Raw genomic sequence first — 16,443 nt, forward strand, 5'->3', positions numbered from 1 at the left:
CCTCTTCAGCCAGGATAGCTTGATTCCAGTGGCAAGGAGAGCAAGGGACCCACGTCTGGGCATACCCTTCCCACTCGGGGTGACAAATGCAAACAAAACAGTTGATGGACAGAATGCAGAACAATGTCATACATTCACCCCAGTACAGATATCTGGGCCTAAATCCATCGTTTTTTTGCTCACCATGCCGTTCCAGTTTGAACCCAGCCATACGCAAATCAGTCTTAACCCTGTGCCTCATGGGAACAGTCCAGCCCGAACTGCCAAGCCAGGTCCTCCCTGGACAGGAAACAAGCATCCTAGGACCGGTTTCGGGGTTTCACCCCTCTTCAGCCAGGATAGCTTGATTCCAGTGGCAAGGAGAGCAAGGGACACACGACTGGGCATACCCTTCCCACTCGGGGTGACAAATGCAAACAAAACAGTTGATGGACAGAATGCAGAACAATGTCATACATTCACCCCAGTACAGAGATCTGGGCCTAAATCCATCGTTTTTTTGCTCACCATGCTGTTCCAGTTTGAACCCAGCCATATGCAAATCAGTCTTGACCCTGTGCCTCATGGGAACAGTCCAGCCCGAACTGCCAAGCCAGGTCCTCCCTGGAGAGGAAACAAGCATCCTAGGACCGGTTTCGGGGTTTCACCCCTCTTCAGCCAGGATAGCTTGATTCCAGTGGCAAGGAGAGCAAGGGACCCACGTCTGGGCATACCCTTCCCACTCGGGGTGACAAATGCAAACAAAACAGTTGATGGACAGAATGCAGAACAATGTCATACATTCACCCCAGTACAGAGATCTGGGCCTAAATCCATCGTTTTTTTGCTCACCATGCCGTTCCAGTTTGAACCCAGCCATATGCAAATCAGTCTTGACCCTGTGCCTCATGGGAACAGTCCAGCCCGAACTGCCAAGCCAGGTCCTCCCTGGACAGGAAACAAGCATCCTAGGACCGGTTTCGGGGTTTCACCCCTCTTCAGCCAGGATAGCTTGATTCCAGTGGCAAGGAGAGCAAGGGACCCACGTCTGGGCATACCCTTCCCACTCGGGGTGACAAATGTAAACAAAACAGTTGATGGACAGAATGCAGAACAATGTCATACATTCACCCCAGTACAGAGATCTGGGCCTAAATCCATCGTTTTTTTGCTCACCATGCCGTTCCAGTTTGAACCCAGCCATATGCAAATCAGTCTTGACCATGTGCCTCATGGGAACAGTCCAGCCCGAACTGCCAAGCCAGGTCCTCCCTGGACAGGAAACAAGCATCCTAGGACCGGTTTCGGGGTTTCACCCCTCTTCAGCCAGGATAGCTTGATTCCAGTGGCAAGGAGAGCAAGGGACCCACGTCTGGGCATACCCTTCCCACTCGGGGTGACAAATGCAAACAAAACAGTTGATGGACAGAATGCAGAACAATGTCATACATTCACCCCAGTACAGAGATCTGGGCCTAAATCCATCGTTTTTTTGCTCACCATGCCGTTCCAGTTTGAACCCAGCCATATGCAAATCAGTCTTGACCCTGTGCCTCATGGGAACAGTCCAGCCAGAACTGCCAAGTATTCCCAGACGTGGGATCCGTGCTCACTACGCCACTGGAGTCAAGCTATCCTGGCTGATGATGGCTGACAGCCAGAAACCGGTCCTAGGATGCTTGATTCCGGTCCGGGGAAGACATGGCTTGGCAGTTCGGGCTGGACTGTTCCCATGAGGCACAGGGTCAAGACTGATTTGCATATGGCCATGTCTAAACTGGGGTGGTGTAGTGGGCAAAAGAATGATGTATTTAACCCAGATCTCTTGACTGGGGGAGAATGTCTGCATTGTCAGCATTCCGTCCATCATTTGTTTGTTGTAACAATTATATCATAAGCCGTTTATATTTTTTCAGGCACAATTGAAAAAAGTGAAAAGAGGTGAAGAATCAGAGAAGTTAACCCAGTGAAGTGATCATAGCCTACAAGGTGAACATAATATTTAGAATGTCTTAAAAACAACAATTAGAGGCATATAACAATATGACGAGTCTTTTTTGCTCTCCCTTGGTTGGTGACCAGGACCAGTCACCAACGACAGACACAGTAGGCCACACAGTCTATAAAGCCTTAGACTTATGCTTTTCATAACTGAAACCAAGCTAACGCCGTTAATGTTGAGAGGGGCATCATACCTCACCTGGATCTTTGTAACTTCCTTATTTGTATTGCATTAGCTACTAGTAGCTATTTTAAGCGGGTGTATGGGTTATTGTACTGATTAGGGGTTTAACTATACTGTATACTTAAAACTAAGTGCAAGTTAACCCACAGTTGACTGTGACAGCTCTGGACACTACTCTTCTTCATAAGTAATTAGGAATAATGGTTCATTTTTATAGTTTACATTTTACATTGTGGCTGCTTGGAACTATGATAGATCACTAATTCCATAAAACTGACCCAATGGTGATACTATCAAATGTATTGCACCAGTGAAAATCCATTTTGCCTCATTTTTACAAATTTTTTTTGATCCAAACCATCTAAGCAATGTTGAACAAGGCTTTGTGCCAAAGAAAAAAAGGACTTGGAAGGAGGAAACGCCCTCCCCACTGGCTACATTCTTGTTTCGAGCCCCACATAGGCAAACTTGATTCTATAAATGCCACAACACAAGCATGGTACAATATTTTGAAGCGACAGGCGGCCTCTGTCCTATATTCTCCACTTGCGCCTGTGGAACTGTGCTTTTGGTTACCAGTGTTTACTGAACCGGAGGTGCAGCGTGCTCTTTCGACACTTAATATTTCCCACATAGGTGACCTCTTTGAGGATGGAGAGGGACGAGGATGGGAAGACTCCTCTGGTGATGTTTCATTATTACCCTCTGTGAAATGTTGGGAGACGAACTGACTAAACCGTCAGACGTTGCCCCCATCTCCCTCCTGTTGCGGGCAAAATCCCCACAGAAGGTAATCTCCAGCATTTACAATCTAGCTCAGGACTACAGGAAGAACCACTTCACTAAAGCCAGGCTCGACTGGTAAACCGATCTAGATATAGTAATAGACGATGACACCTGGCGTTATTGTTGTGAGGCTACACGTCTCTTTTCCCTGAACGAGGCCATCGTCTTATACACTTCAAATTTATAAACAGAGTATACTATACCCCGATCTGCCTACATAAATATGGCCTTCGAGACACGGCAAAATGTGAGAGATGTGGTATGGAACCTGCAGGGTTTATCCACATGGCATGGCTGTGTCTAGACGTAGCCAGTTTTTGGATAGCTATTATTTGGAAACTCAGCAAAATTACCTGGATGCCCCTAAATCCGGACCCATTGTTGGCTCTACTGGGTTTTTCAAAACATATACGCAAAGGTGTTAGGCGCCTTGTAGAGATGAGATTATTAATAGCTAAACGGGTGGTAGCAATGAATTGGGCCAGAGGACCCCCCAACCATAGTGCAATGGTCCCATGACATGTTATTTTGTAACACACAGTTTGAGCTCTATAGTGAATTACTTCCCCCCAAAAGACGCCCCAAGAACTTCTGGAGTCTATACCAGGATTATCTAGCGGGTAAGGAGTAAATTGGGTTTTTGAGGTACTAGCTTTCCCCTCACAGCGGAGATGCATCATAGGAAAATAACGAGGCAATATCGCTTTCTCTCTAGGGGATTTGTTTCCAATTGCTGTTTAGATATAAGGCTGCTGTAAGTCGTTACCGGGCTCTACCCCAGAATTTTTCTCCATACAGAGTAACCCTGTATCATCATCTATCCTCTCCAAACATGATTGTAAAGGATCTCCTGGGGCTGCTCGCCCCCCTCCACTGTATAGACCTACGCCTCTGTACAATAATAGCAGGCATGCTCCTTGAACCAGATATATGTATACTGTGACTCATTTTTATTGTTTCTTTCTTTTTATTGCAATGGTAATTTTTGGCACTGTCTCTTTAGTTTGCAAAGCTCAATAAATAAAATGTAAAAAAAAAGAAAAAAAAAAGGAAGGAGGAAACAAAGTTTGCACTCTTTTTACTGCGTGCATAATTGGCAGTAGAGTTAACTAATGACATTAATTCATTCCCTATCATCAGAGCAGGAGCAACTGCAACAAAACTTTGCTCTATGTTTTATTAAGCAAGTAGAAAACCTGTTTTTTTTTTGTTTTGTTTTTTACAGTGATGCAAAAAATTAGCGCTATGCCCCTCACTGAAGAGTATGTATTGTCATTAGTGGCTGGGATTGGGGAGTGAGTCATATATAGTAAAATATTTTAAACTGCTGACATTTAGATTCGTTTTCTTTGCCAAAGTTTTGGTAAAGACATGATCTTTCTTTTTTGCCCCAAACCTTTGCACTAGATGAAATTTCTATTAAATACAATGACTCAGATAAAGTGGCACAATTTGGAGCTAAATGTGTTTGCTCAATTAATTACCTTTTACTAGGATAAAACTGTAGAACCCCTAGGTTTTTTCACTCGCACTTCCAAAAGAAAACCATTTATTTATTTGTATTGTCCTGAGGGGGGATCATACAAAGAAAGAAAGACATAATAAAATGTAAAGAAATAAAAAGCAATAAAATCTAGTGTTGAGATTTTAGGGGGAACATATAGCTGTTAAGCCTGATTACGATGTCGGCAGTAACTTTGCCTCAGTCTCGGGACCGACTGACCTCTGGTCGACAGTCCCGACACCGCCATTACAATGCTAACACACATGGTGTGGTCGCATACTCCCATTTCTCTATGGGAGCTTGTGTTGAGGCCGTAAATCGGCCGTAGCACAAGCTCCCATGGAGAAATGGGAGATTCCGTTAATCCCTGCACCTGCGTGGCAGGCACCTTATGGTGTCTGTCAGACGGTGCAAGGATTGACAGGGGGATACCATAGGTGCCCCTTCGGCCCCCTACCGGAGATCTCGGAGTAATAGGGGCCCCGCTAAGGGCCCCAAAGTTGCTTTCTAATAGACTTTCTATGTCAGAAACCCCGACATGGGAAGTCTGTCGTAAACCGACATCATAATCGCGATGGCGGAAACGCCATCCTCGTGGATGAAGCTGGGGTTTCTACCTGGCCGACGGGCTCCTTGAGCCCATCGGAATCCAACCTGAATGACCAGCCGGTTTCCCTTTCAACTGCTGACATTGTAACTCTGCGGTCTGGGTCGGAGGCTTTCCGACCGACATCAAAATAGGGCCCGTAATGTTTAGGAAAACAGTGAACAGGCATAATTCATAGCAGGCAAAGGTTGAGGATAACGAATTAAAAATGGATAACGATTTTCTTAGGAAAGCAAAGCCCAGCTCAGATCCTGGTTAAGGGCCTATCTTTAGTTCTCAGATATTTATTTTTTAACTGCATTTACTCTCTGACACTGTTTTTCACAAAGACTGGCAATATTTAAATGTAAGTTCCAATTACCACTCAAAAGATTTCTTTCAACTTTAAATGCGTGGATGGTGGCATTTTCCCCCCAACCCAACAAAAAGGGGCATAAAAGGTAGACTTTTAATATAAACACCTGCATGCAGAAGAATTAATGAACTATGGATAGTAATCGATTAGTTATATGTGGTTTATGGAAAATATGCATGATTAACTAACATTGGAAAAGCCAATTACTTTGGTTTAACCAAAGCTCGCTGCATTATTGACTCCCAATACTTGTAGAATTGCTGAGAAATCATAGGCAAAGCCATTAGAGACACACAGCCAGCTTGGAACTTTATTTTGTACACTTCGAAAACGGCTACCACGTTGCATCTGGAAGCAATGTGACACCCACCTTGGAATGGTATAGAAAAAGTATGCAAAACAATATTGCCATACTCTTCAAAGATGGTCAGTACATTGTGCGCAGAAGTAAGTATACAAAATAACCAGTGGCGGATTCTTCGCTAAGGCGGAGAAGCATTGCCCCACTGCTGTGCAGCAGTAAAAGAAAGGAAAAATAAAATGATAATAACACAATGTCATAATCATTTTATTCTTCCCTGCTGAGGCAGCAAGGGGGAGGGCTGCTCTGCTCACAGAGCAGGGGGGAGTGGTGGACACTCTAAAGTGCGCATGATGCTTTGACCAGCCCTCTCGGGCCGGCCAAACAGTCATGCGCAATTTAGCATGTTCTCCATGCAGGCTGCATTATAGCCTGCATGGATATAATGCCCAGGCCCTCAGTCCCCGTCTATGCACCGAACCACCGTGCTCAGACCAATCACACGCCACATTGCAGTGTTGTGATTGGTTTAGGGGAGCCAATCACAACGCTGCATTTGTAGCGTTGTGTTTGGATCATGGGAGCCTGTCTACTTCCTGTTGGGTAGATGAGAGACGACGTGGGACAGAGCAGTGAGGAGGTATGTGAATTTTTCTTTTTTTAGAATTATACCTCCTTATCCCCTTGCCTCCCTCCATCACCACCACAGATCCGTGCTGGCCGCCACTGAAAATAACAGTGTCACTCCACTGCAAGACAGACACACATTTCATTTAGAGCGGTGATACTAAAAAGTACAGCCTGGTGGATTCATGTGGCCCACCTGACTTTAACATAAGGCCCCCTACTGAACAACTGCACCAGACTGCTGTTTACTTTAGAGAGCACTAACATGAAGTCAAAGAAAATATATATTCATATAAGGTATTCTGTAAAGCTTAACTTTAGGAACACTTTCATTTTTTAAGACATCTTACAACAAAAGTTTTAAAAAAAAGACAACATCTATTCAAAGTTCATGCAAAAGTGTTAGTACGTCAGATTGTATCACTGCATTGAGCAGTAGAACCAGTCATGTCTCCTCTTTCTCTGTCTACAATTTCAGTAGTGTGCTAAGAGGCAAGTCATTTGTCATGTTGAACCCCCAGTGTAGCCTGGGTTGCTATTATGCATGGACAACAGTATAGTTTATTAAATCAAATAGAAGAGAAAATAATATACAGTGCACATCCTGAACTCATGTTTTTCAAGGTGGTCTTATATGTGATAATGAAGAAAAAGGAGGCAAAGCGAAACAAAACAATTGCCTAGGAACACACAATTTGGTCAAGTGAAAAAGCCGAGATTGAGTCTAGGTTTCTAATTTCACATTGTGCAATTTTATGTCATTCCAATTCAATAATCAAGTTAGTTTCCTTTGTACACTAGACTCTCCCAAGGTAGCAATAGCAAGTAGAGAAGGCTTACCTCAAGGTGAGGTAAAAGAATAGCGATTTAGATATAGCATAACAGAGTGCTGTCACATCTATGACTCTTCTAGAGACTAGGGGCTTAATTTAAAGGGCAGTGTGGAATAAAACTGTTTTAAAAAAAACATGACTCAATGACCACACCATGTAAATCCTTTGTGTCCCCAACATCCACCTTAACCGCTCCCCCACTGACACAAAACCCCACTCCCACCCTGCTGGAATCAATTCGGTCCTTGGCACATCTCAGACCATACTTTGTGGCCCTTGGGGAAAATGATTGTGAGAACCTATGATCTAGAGGCAATGTGACAGCCATCTTTGAAGGATTCAAAATAATGTTTCCAGATGGCAACCAGCCACTGTTTCACAGCCCATTATAGCAGCAGCAGGATGGGGGTGAAAGAGCCTGAGGAAGAGGGAAGGCAGCCAGGGAAGGAAAGGGAGAGATAAATTAGGGGAACGGGGGAGAGAAATAAAGCACCAGCATTGCCCTGTGTTGCAATAGTCAGATGGGAGGTGGAGATAGTGGGTTAGAGAAACCAAGGATGTCTGTGGGTGGGAAGAGAAAGGAGAGAGAGAAATATAGAGTGAGAGCAAACAAGAGACAGCCATATATATAGAGAGAGACAGAGAGAGAGAGAGAGAGAGAGAGAGAGAGAGAGAGAGAGAGAGAGAGAGAGAGTGAGAGAGTGAGACAAGTAAGACTCTGCTCTTTTTAAGTGCTAAAGTTGAAATGCCACAGAAACTTGCTAGAAGAATAATAATTTGTTGACAGCTCCAGTGGAACAATTTAAAAGAAAGAGGAAACCCATGTGCTCCAGTGGCAGGACAGGCAAAAGAAAAACGAGGAAAGCCACCGAATCAGGTGCAGGGGAATAGAAATAGGTGAGGTAACCATCCAATCATAAGCAATGGTGAGACCTGAATTCATTCATTCATTAAGACTTTATTCGGTTATAAAACAATGATAACCATAAAAGTACATAAAAAGACATATTATATCACAATTCATAATCCAAAATACAAATTTCAAGTTTAAGCATTTCATACTTCAGATAATTTCAAGTCAATAGTGGTAAAATAAAATGAGTGTTAAAAGGCACATGGGCTCTAAAATACATTTAAAACAGTATCGATTTTCTTAAATGGAAAACATTTCTTAGAAATACAGACCTGAATTCAATTTTAAGTATCTGCAACGGACAATTAACCTGTCCTTAGTGCGAACGCAGAAAACTCACAACCTGGCACACCCCTGAAATGAATAAGTGGATGACGGGTGACCTGTGATTGCAGTGCAAACTGGAGTAGTATATATCATTTCATGCATCAGAGAGAAGCAGCATCAGTTTTCAGAAATATCAGTTTGGTAAGAGAGATAAGGAAGGGCAAGTAGTGTCTCCAATGCAAACTAATGCAGTATGAGTTATAAAGAGATTTGTAGCCTCATTTTGCTTAAAACGGTAATCCCATTGTGTATGGTCAGGAGTAGCATAACCCACTGAGTTCATGTCATCTGTGCATCTCTGTGGATTAAGTGCATTTCATAGATATAATTCAGTTAATGAAAGTAGCTGAAATGTTTGAATGAAATTTTAGCCAGAAATGAAGAACTACTGGAGACATAGAATTACTGATTCCCCAGTAATTCCTCATTTCTTCAGGTACTGTAAGGGCACACATCGTCATACCCTGGTCCATCCCTCCCCTGGAGATGCAATACCCCAGTGTCTGTAACATCCGATTGAGAAGGAGGAGCACTGGACAAAAGCCGGGGCAGTAGCTACGTAACATTTTTAAACACGTCAGGAAAATAGATTTTAAATCACATTTTTAGTACAGTGTGTCAGGAATGTGCTGTAGAAGCAGGGCATTCTGCATGTATTTTCCTTCTATTTTTTTTTATTTACAATGGAATGTTTCAGCCACTCAGACTAGTTGATACGATACAAATATTCAGTCGATCAGAGTCAATGAAAACACCAAGGTGTGTGTCTAGATCAGGGAAGGACCCACACACAACACAGAATAGTCGTTCTGAGATTACTCTCATGTTTTGTGGTGGGAGCTCTATGTTATCCCCTCCTGGGAGGATTGTAAGACTTCTTTTGGGGAAATACTACATCCTTGTTTTCTTTAGAACTTAGCATGGTTGTTTCACCCAGCGATACTTGTCAATCAGAGACAGTTTGAGATAATGTGCCAGTGACCAGGATATGTCACGCGGTCATGTTGCTTTCCCACTGCAAACAGTGGAGCGAATGTTGCCCATGTTCAAACTTTGGCTCATTCGTGCACATAGTGCTTAGCTATTACATGTTCTATCACACCCATCATTGGTGGTATTTCACAAAACATTTTGCTATACTGGGTTGAACTTGGGTGGCAAACAAGCCCTTTCAGAGTACCAGGAATGATGACATTTTTAGGTCTCGCGAGCCAAAGGCTCGATGAGACATTTTATATGTGGGCTTCTCAAAGTGCTGCCGTGGCCTAAAGCTACAGTGCACGTGAACGTGCACGCGCGCAGCGCCATGTGTCTTTCCTCCGTAGCGATCGTAATCACGATCACTTTCACTTTCGCGGGCTCCTCTGTTGCTGACATTCCCCCCTCCCTTCTCGCCCAGCCCTTCTTGTTATTTCTTGCTTTAACTACTAGATGACAGCCGTCCTTCAGTATTTGCCAACGTTTGCATAAGTATTTTCTCTTGTTAATGCCGATTTCTTATTTTTTTAAATTGGATAAGCTTACAAAATAGCACGTATGGTGACCACCTTCCTCCAATTCACTACGCTAGTGTTTACCTGGACTTTTGCGTGACACAATAGAACGTACTGGTTGTTTCTTCTTTTGTGTCCTCCGGAATCTTCCCCTATCCTCCGGAATCTTCCCCTATGGCTGTTTATTTCACGTCTCCTGTTCCACGGAATGCGCCTGTCACCGAAACAGCGGGCTGCCATGTTAGGAATGTTAATGTGTGAATTAAGGTGTCAGGCCAGGTGAACCGTTTAGCGTGACAAAACGCAACTCGCAGTATCCGATTTCGCCATGTTGGAGGGCAGTTTCTGTCTTTTTCATGACCTGCCTATGGTCCACTCAGTGTATCCCGTACTATTGCAGCCGCTGAAGCAATTACGCCTTTTCGTCAATGGTCAACATTTAAAAAAAAATCCTTTCGCATAGAAGCATTCTGAAATGTTTTTCTTTTCTTTTTAGCCCTCAGGTATTAAGAGATTGGACTGGGCGCTCTTGTTTGCATTGTAATCTGTAAACTGGTCGTTCTTGTTTATAATATAATCAGAATGAACAATTTATTTAAACACATTGTGGACGCATTTTCATCCTCCGTCTTTCAGAAACAAGTCATTTAATTAATTAGTTTATTCCAGTCTCAGCGTATCTACCCCCCCCCCCCCTTCCCGCAGGAGTTGCCACTGAAACGCAGAAGACTTTAAGTGGTACAAAAGTAAGATGATGGTACTTTTATACAAGCACCTGGGCGCATATATGTATGTGTCTGGAATAGAATAAATGCGTTATTAATGCAAATTGAGATTGTACAGTCTTCAAATTTGCCACCCCGTTTTTCTTACAGAGTGGTGCTAAATTTAATTTCGTTGTCAAACGCGTTTGTAAAATGCATTGTGAGAACTTAAGTTCTCAATGTGACCACATGTGTCCATTTTGGGGAGTATGGCATTTCAGTAAGCCCTGTGTCTCTCAATGACGCTTCGGTGTACTAACCTCAGGAGAACATAGACCGGCATGTTTAAGCTAATCTTCGTTAGGTCTGGCATGACAGCACAACTGTTGCATCTGCCTATTGTTGCCATTTTTAGGTTTCGCTTGCACTGTGCTTGCGAAATCTCTTGTAAATAAAAACAAGCATTTGCAATGCAATAGGTCTCGCATTTGCGCAACTTTAAGCTATTGGCATTGTAAATGACTACCTTTTATTTATGTTTTAAAAACGAAAACAAAAAAAAGGCATTGTTATTTACAATGTCAATAGCTCAAACTCGCGTAGTTGCGAGACCTATTGCATTGCAAATGCTTGTTCCTATTGATAAAGGTGTTCAGCAAGGTTTCGATCTTTATTTTCCCTGTTCCTCAATGACATTGCTCACTTTCTTTCTTTCTTTCTTCCTTTCCTACTGATGCTCCATTTCTGGCTATTATTAAAACACCTATACTGATGTTTGCGGATGACACTGGTACACTGCACCTCTTTGAGGCGTTTTGTAGAGCACGAGGACTCAGGATCAATGCTGCGAAAATAAGGTATATGTTGGTCATACAAGGGAAGAGTGATGATAGGGGATAATCCACTCGAGAGGGCAGATAGTTTTAACTATCTTGGTGTCACCCTGCCTTCGAATATGTCATGGAAGCCACAAGTGGAGGCTATGTCCCTAAAACTCAGGCAGCTCACCGGGATCATAGTGAAGGAACAATTGGTCCTTCCCTACAGGTTTATGATGCTAAAGCTCTGGGCTCAGCTCTATACGACTTGGAATTCTGGGGGTTTTCCAGTGACTCTCCTTTAATCATTGTGGAGAATAAGTTCTTGAGATGTTTGACTCGCCTTTCTCCTAGCACCCCATTGAAACCCTTAATGCTCGAACTCAGTAGTAAAGCCCTAGACTTTAAAGCTAGATTACGCCCACTATTATTCTGGAGAAGGCTATTGTCTATAACCAAATTAGCCCAGTATGCCATGGCCCTAAGAGATGTTATAGATGCAGACAGATTCCACAAAATCAAATGGCTACAGCAAATCAAAAAGCTATTTATTGATATAGGGATGAGGGAGCTTTGGGAAAACCCAACGTGTAAACCCATGCCATGACCTGAATTAGTGAAAAACAATATTAGCATTGGGTTTTTCAATGTGAGGCACGTCTGGTGGAGAGCTCCTCTTTGATGGGTAGGTTTATAGCTTTTAAATGCCACAGTTTCTTGGAGCCTTACTTGGACTCCATTAAGGGTGCCACTAGACAGGAAGCTTTACTTCCAACTCAGAGTTGGCACCTTGCTTCTGAATACCTTTGCCAACAAATGGGCCTCAGGTGCAGGAGTGTTGCGTCCTGCCTGCAATGGCTTTGCAGAAACCATTGCTCATTCGCTTGCCCTGGCTATGCGGGTCCCCGTTAGAACTGGATCAAATCTTTGTGTAAGACTCTGGGGACCAGATGCAGCATAATTGCACTCTGAATCTTAAGATCTGATTCCGGACTACTCTTGGCATGCTCCGTTGCTAAGTATGGGTAGGATATGGGTAATAAGATAAAATATGCCCCCCTCCCCCAAGTTTGTGACTCCGGTTCCTCTAATGTACCTTACTCTGTCTGACTGCTCAGCTATAGCCTTGTGCAATGATTGTTATTCAAAATATGAGCTGTGGTGACCATGATGTAATGTTGGTCCCCCCTAAACAAAGAATTTTCCCCATGTTGTATGATGTGTTTCCTAGGCCTCTAGCTTTAAGTAACCTGTGTGTACAACAGTCGTAATTCTTCTTATGCCTGAAACCAAATCCAGATTCATTGACCAGTTCTATTTTAAGTACATGGAGAAAGGAGTTGGTTTTATTGCTGGTATCGAGTATCCTCTGTGGAAATAAGGTGACCGGATTGTGTGTGCCCTGTTAAACATCTTATTGACTGTAGCTGCGATGCTTTTGCTCTCATACATTGAAGAACCTAAGCGTATTTTATATTTTGTAACTGTATTGTATGTATTTGCTTTTATGACACGATAAGTCGAAAGAAAGCTTATTGGTGATGATGATTGAATTTAAGTGCCTAAAGTGCATTTTTGCTTATAGGCAGGGCTTAAAGTGGGCTGGGTCTTGCGGTGCTCAGCACCGGCAGTTCTAAAAAGCAGGTGCTGAGACGGTTCCCTATCGAACTCTCCGTATTTCTCAAGGCTGCTGCATCCCACCCTTCACTGCCTTTGATGTAACTTCAAAGAGACTCGTTTTAGTTCTTTCACAGTCACATAATTTCAGAACTTAAGCATTTTCAATGTTCTATGCAAGGAAGCCATAGTTGGTGCTTATTTATCTGATGCAACAAACAATCATTGTCAAAGCCAATAGCCCTGGCTTGTGCTAAGTGTAATGTTGCTTGCTGTGTTATATATATCTGGATGTAATGACAGAAGTAGCAAAATACCAGTTGGGCGGCACACTAAGCTAAGCATAGGTTTTCAGCATAGGTGCTTTAAGCCACGCCCTTAATTACATTGGTCACACACCTTTGGGAGACCCTCCCACTTTTTTCATCCCACTTAAAACCCTGCATATAGGAATTCTGCTAGTACGGAGGAATGTATGCATTCGTCAATTTAATATTAAGGCGGGCTGTGGTTATTTTTCAATGGACAGACCAACAAAACCCTGTGGGGTTCTTTAGATCGTTCACTAATGTATTTTAAACAGTTCCCAACCTAGGGACACATGCAAATGAATGCAAATGAAAGGCAGACGTGCATTTCCGGTATAGAATGTGGCAGTAACCCCCTCATTGAACGGGAGTATTGGGCAAGGTGTTTCTATCTGAAGAAAAACAATAATGAAGTCAAGCGTGACCATGACATTGTATTTTGGATTTACTCACAGACAACTTTCCACACTGTGGAACATTTGAATGTTTAAATTCGAAGAATTTGAAGACTCGGGGACATCTGAGATAGATTTCCTTAGAGCTGCTGGGATCCTGAATTCCACGAAAGTCAGAAATCCAGTCCAAATGTAGAAGAAATCATACAGGCTCGATGTTGTTTAACATTCTTTTGGAAAACAGAGAAATAAATTACTTCACCTTGATCAAACCTGTTTTCGTTTCTCTGACAGGGAACAGTTCAGTGCTTCGGCAGATGGCCTCAGGCTCCTCGGAGATCCAAACAGAAGACACTTAGACCCAGGAGACCTGTGAAATGTCTCAATGATCTTCAGTCAGGCTGTTCAAGTCTCACTGAAGCATGGCAGTCTCTTCGCCATCATGAGTAAGATTCGATCGATACCGCCTGGTTTCTATTGATCAGGTCTTCGAGTTTGGAGCCCTGCACACAGATGAGGGGTCTTCAGACACTGCATCTTCGGAAGAAGGCAAATCAGCTCAAATCATGGTTTCCAAACGTGGCATACAGAGAAGTTCACTCATATTCCCTGGTGGTAGCGCGTCATTCATTCCCCAAGCTAAGAACTTCGAAAGGTATCTTGTTTAAGCATATAAAGTTATTTACTGGCAGTGTTGTTAACTGTGGCGTCATAGCAGCTCAGCTCCAATCATAACTTCCCCTTTTGAACAAATCATCCTGTCTACCTGTGCCCCGGCTGCTTATATGCTCAAATTGCGAGGACTTCAATGAGGTCCTAATCTCAATATTAAACAGTGCATGCACAGCTTGATTTTTTTTTATAGTTGTTTATTAGATTTTTCCAACAGTCATAGAAAGAGCAATCCGTTCAATATAAGCAGTCAATTCAATTCAATTCAATAAACTTTATTTCGGTCGTCAGACCAATAAAGTACAAAGTGCATTCGTTACATTTCTTGTGAGGTTGCATATAAAAGCTTTTTTTTAAAAAAAAAAAAAAAAGATAATATTAGATAAAGTCATCAAACTCATTACGCAGGGATATACACCGTATAGAAACTATACAAAGTAAAAATAAACGTTGCAGTTAATTGGTGGAATAAAAGCATCTGCATTCCCTAGGGTCATGTTGTCCAAAGCAGTAGGGACCACTGTGTTGTATACTCTTCACAGGCGCATCTGCAAATTCCCTACCTTTATTACTAGGTCAACCTAATAGTGTTCATACTATTGGACCTGGTGGGTAAGATGGTAATTTTAACTTTTGAATGGTTCTTGTAATTTCCCACATTTGGCCTAGGAGTTTTGCAAGTCCACAGGCAAACAAGGATCTTGCATTCACTTTTAAAATGCGTAAGGCTGCACCATATTCTCTGGTGCCCATCTGCTTACAAATAGGCGTTAACAACCTTCTTTTAGGGACGGAATATGCTTGACAGCCAAAGAGAACATGGGTGGTTGATTCATTGGGAGCCGAGCAACATGGACAGCCCTTACTCTGGCCTGTACTACACGACCAGGAACTCATAAAAGAGATCAAGGGGAGTGTACCATGCATAAATTAAATGTATAACTTTCTATCTGCTGGTGACTGTATAAAGTCAAAATAGCCTTCCAATGAACCAGATCGTTTGAAGTCAACAAATAATCTGCCCAATCTATTTTTCCTAACATCAGTCTGGGCTACCCAATCCCAGTAGATAGCTTTTACTTGCTTCTTTGAGGGTGGCCCTAGGCAATTAGTACCATCCTACTTTCCTTTAACCCCAATGCTATCAAGTAGACATTTGATGTTTCTGATCCATCATATCTTCTTAAATAAATCTAAAGTACAAACTTCCTCAAAGACTGAAGCATAGGATTGCAGTTCAGGTGTTGAAACTACTCTCTGCCAAAAGAGCAGCGGGTGGAGCTTTGCTAGGTCTACAATAGATTTAGCTCTCATGTCCACTTTACTGGAATGTAGTTGTGTACTTGGGGGAAGTGACACTAGGTTCCTTAAAAACGTGTTCTCCGCCGCAGTAAAGTCGGTCAATCTTTCGAAGCCCCACAACTCGTCCCCATATAGGGCGCAGCTCATGACGTTACTTTTGTAAATCTCTAGGGCAGGTGCAACAGGTTTGGTGTACGAGCAATAGGGCCCCAACTATTTGCCTAAACTTTAAGTTTGGCTTAATTTAGTGTGGCTTGTGTTCCATTTCATGTCTTCAGATAATTTAATACCCAGATATTCAAAGCTATTCACTCTCTCTAATGGAATGTTGTTAAGGGTTAGACCCTCTTTACATGATTTGTGAAGGTTCAACATCATAAGCTTTGTCTTGCTTGTATTAATTTATAGGCCTCTCATATCACAAAAAGCCTTAAATTGATTCAGTAGCTTCTGGAGGCCCCCAGTTGTTTTTGAAACAAGAAGGGTATCATCCGCGAATAGAAGTGTTACAATTCTCTCCTGCCCTAGTGTTGACACATTCGCTGGGTTCCTGGATAGATGGTCAACTACTTCTTTGATATATGAAGAAAATAGGGTTGGGGCCAGGACGCAACCTTGTCGGACACCACTGCAAATTTTAATGTGATCAGTAACTTGACCCTGATCACCCCATCGCACCCTTGCATAGTTGTCTTCTTGGAGGCGGACAACTAATGA

The sequence above is a fragment of the Triturus cristatus genome, chromosome 3_2 (assembly GCF_964204655.1).
Source record: "Triturus cristatus chromosome 3_2, aTriCri1.1, whole genome shotgun sequence".
NCBI classification, from domain to species: domain Eukaryota; kingdom Metazoa; phylum Chordata; class Amphibia; order Caudata; family Salamandridae; genus Triturus; species Triturus cristatus.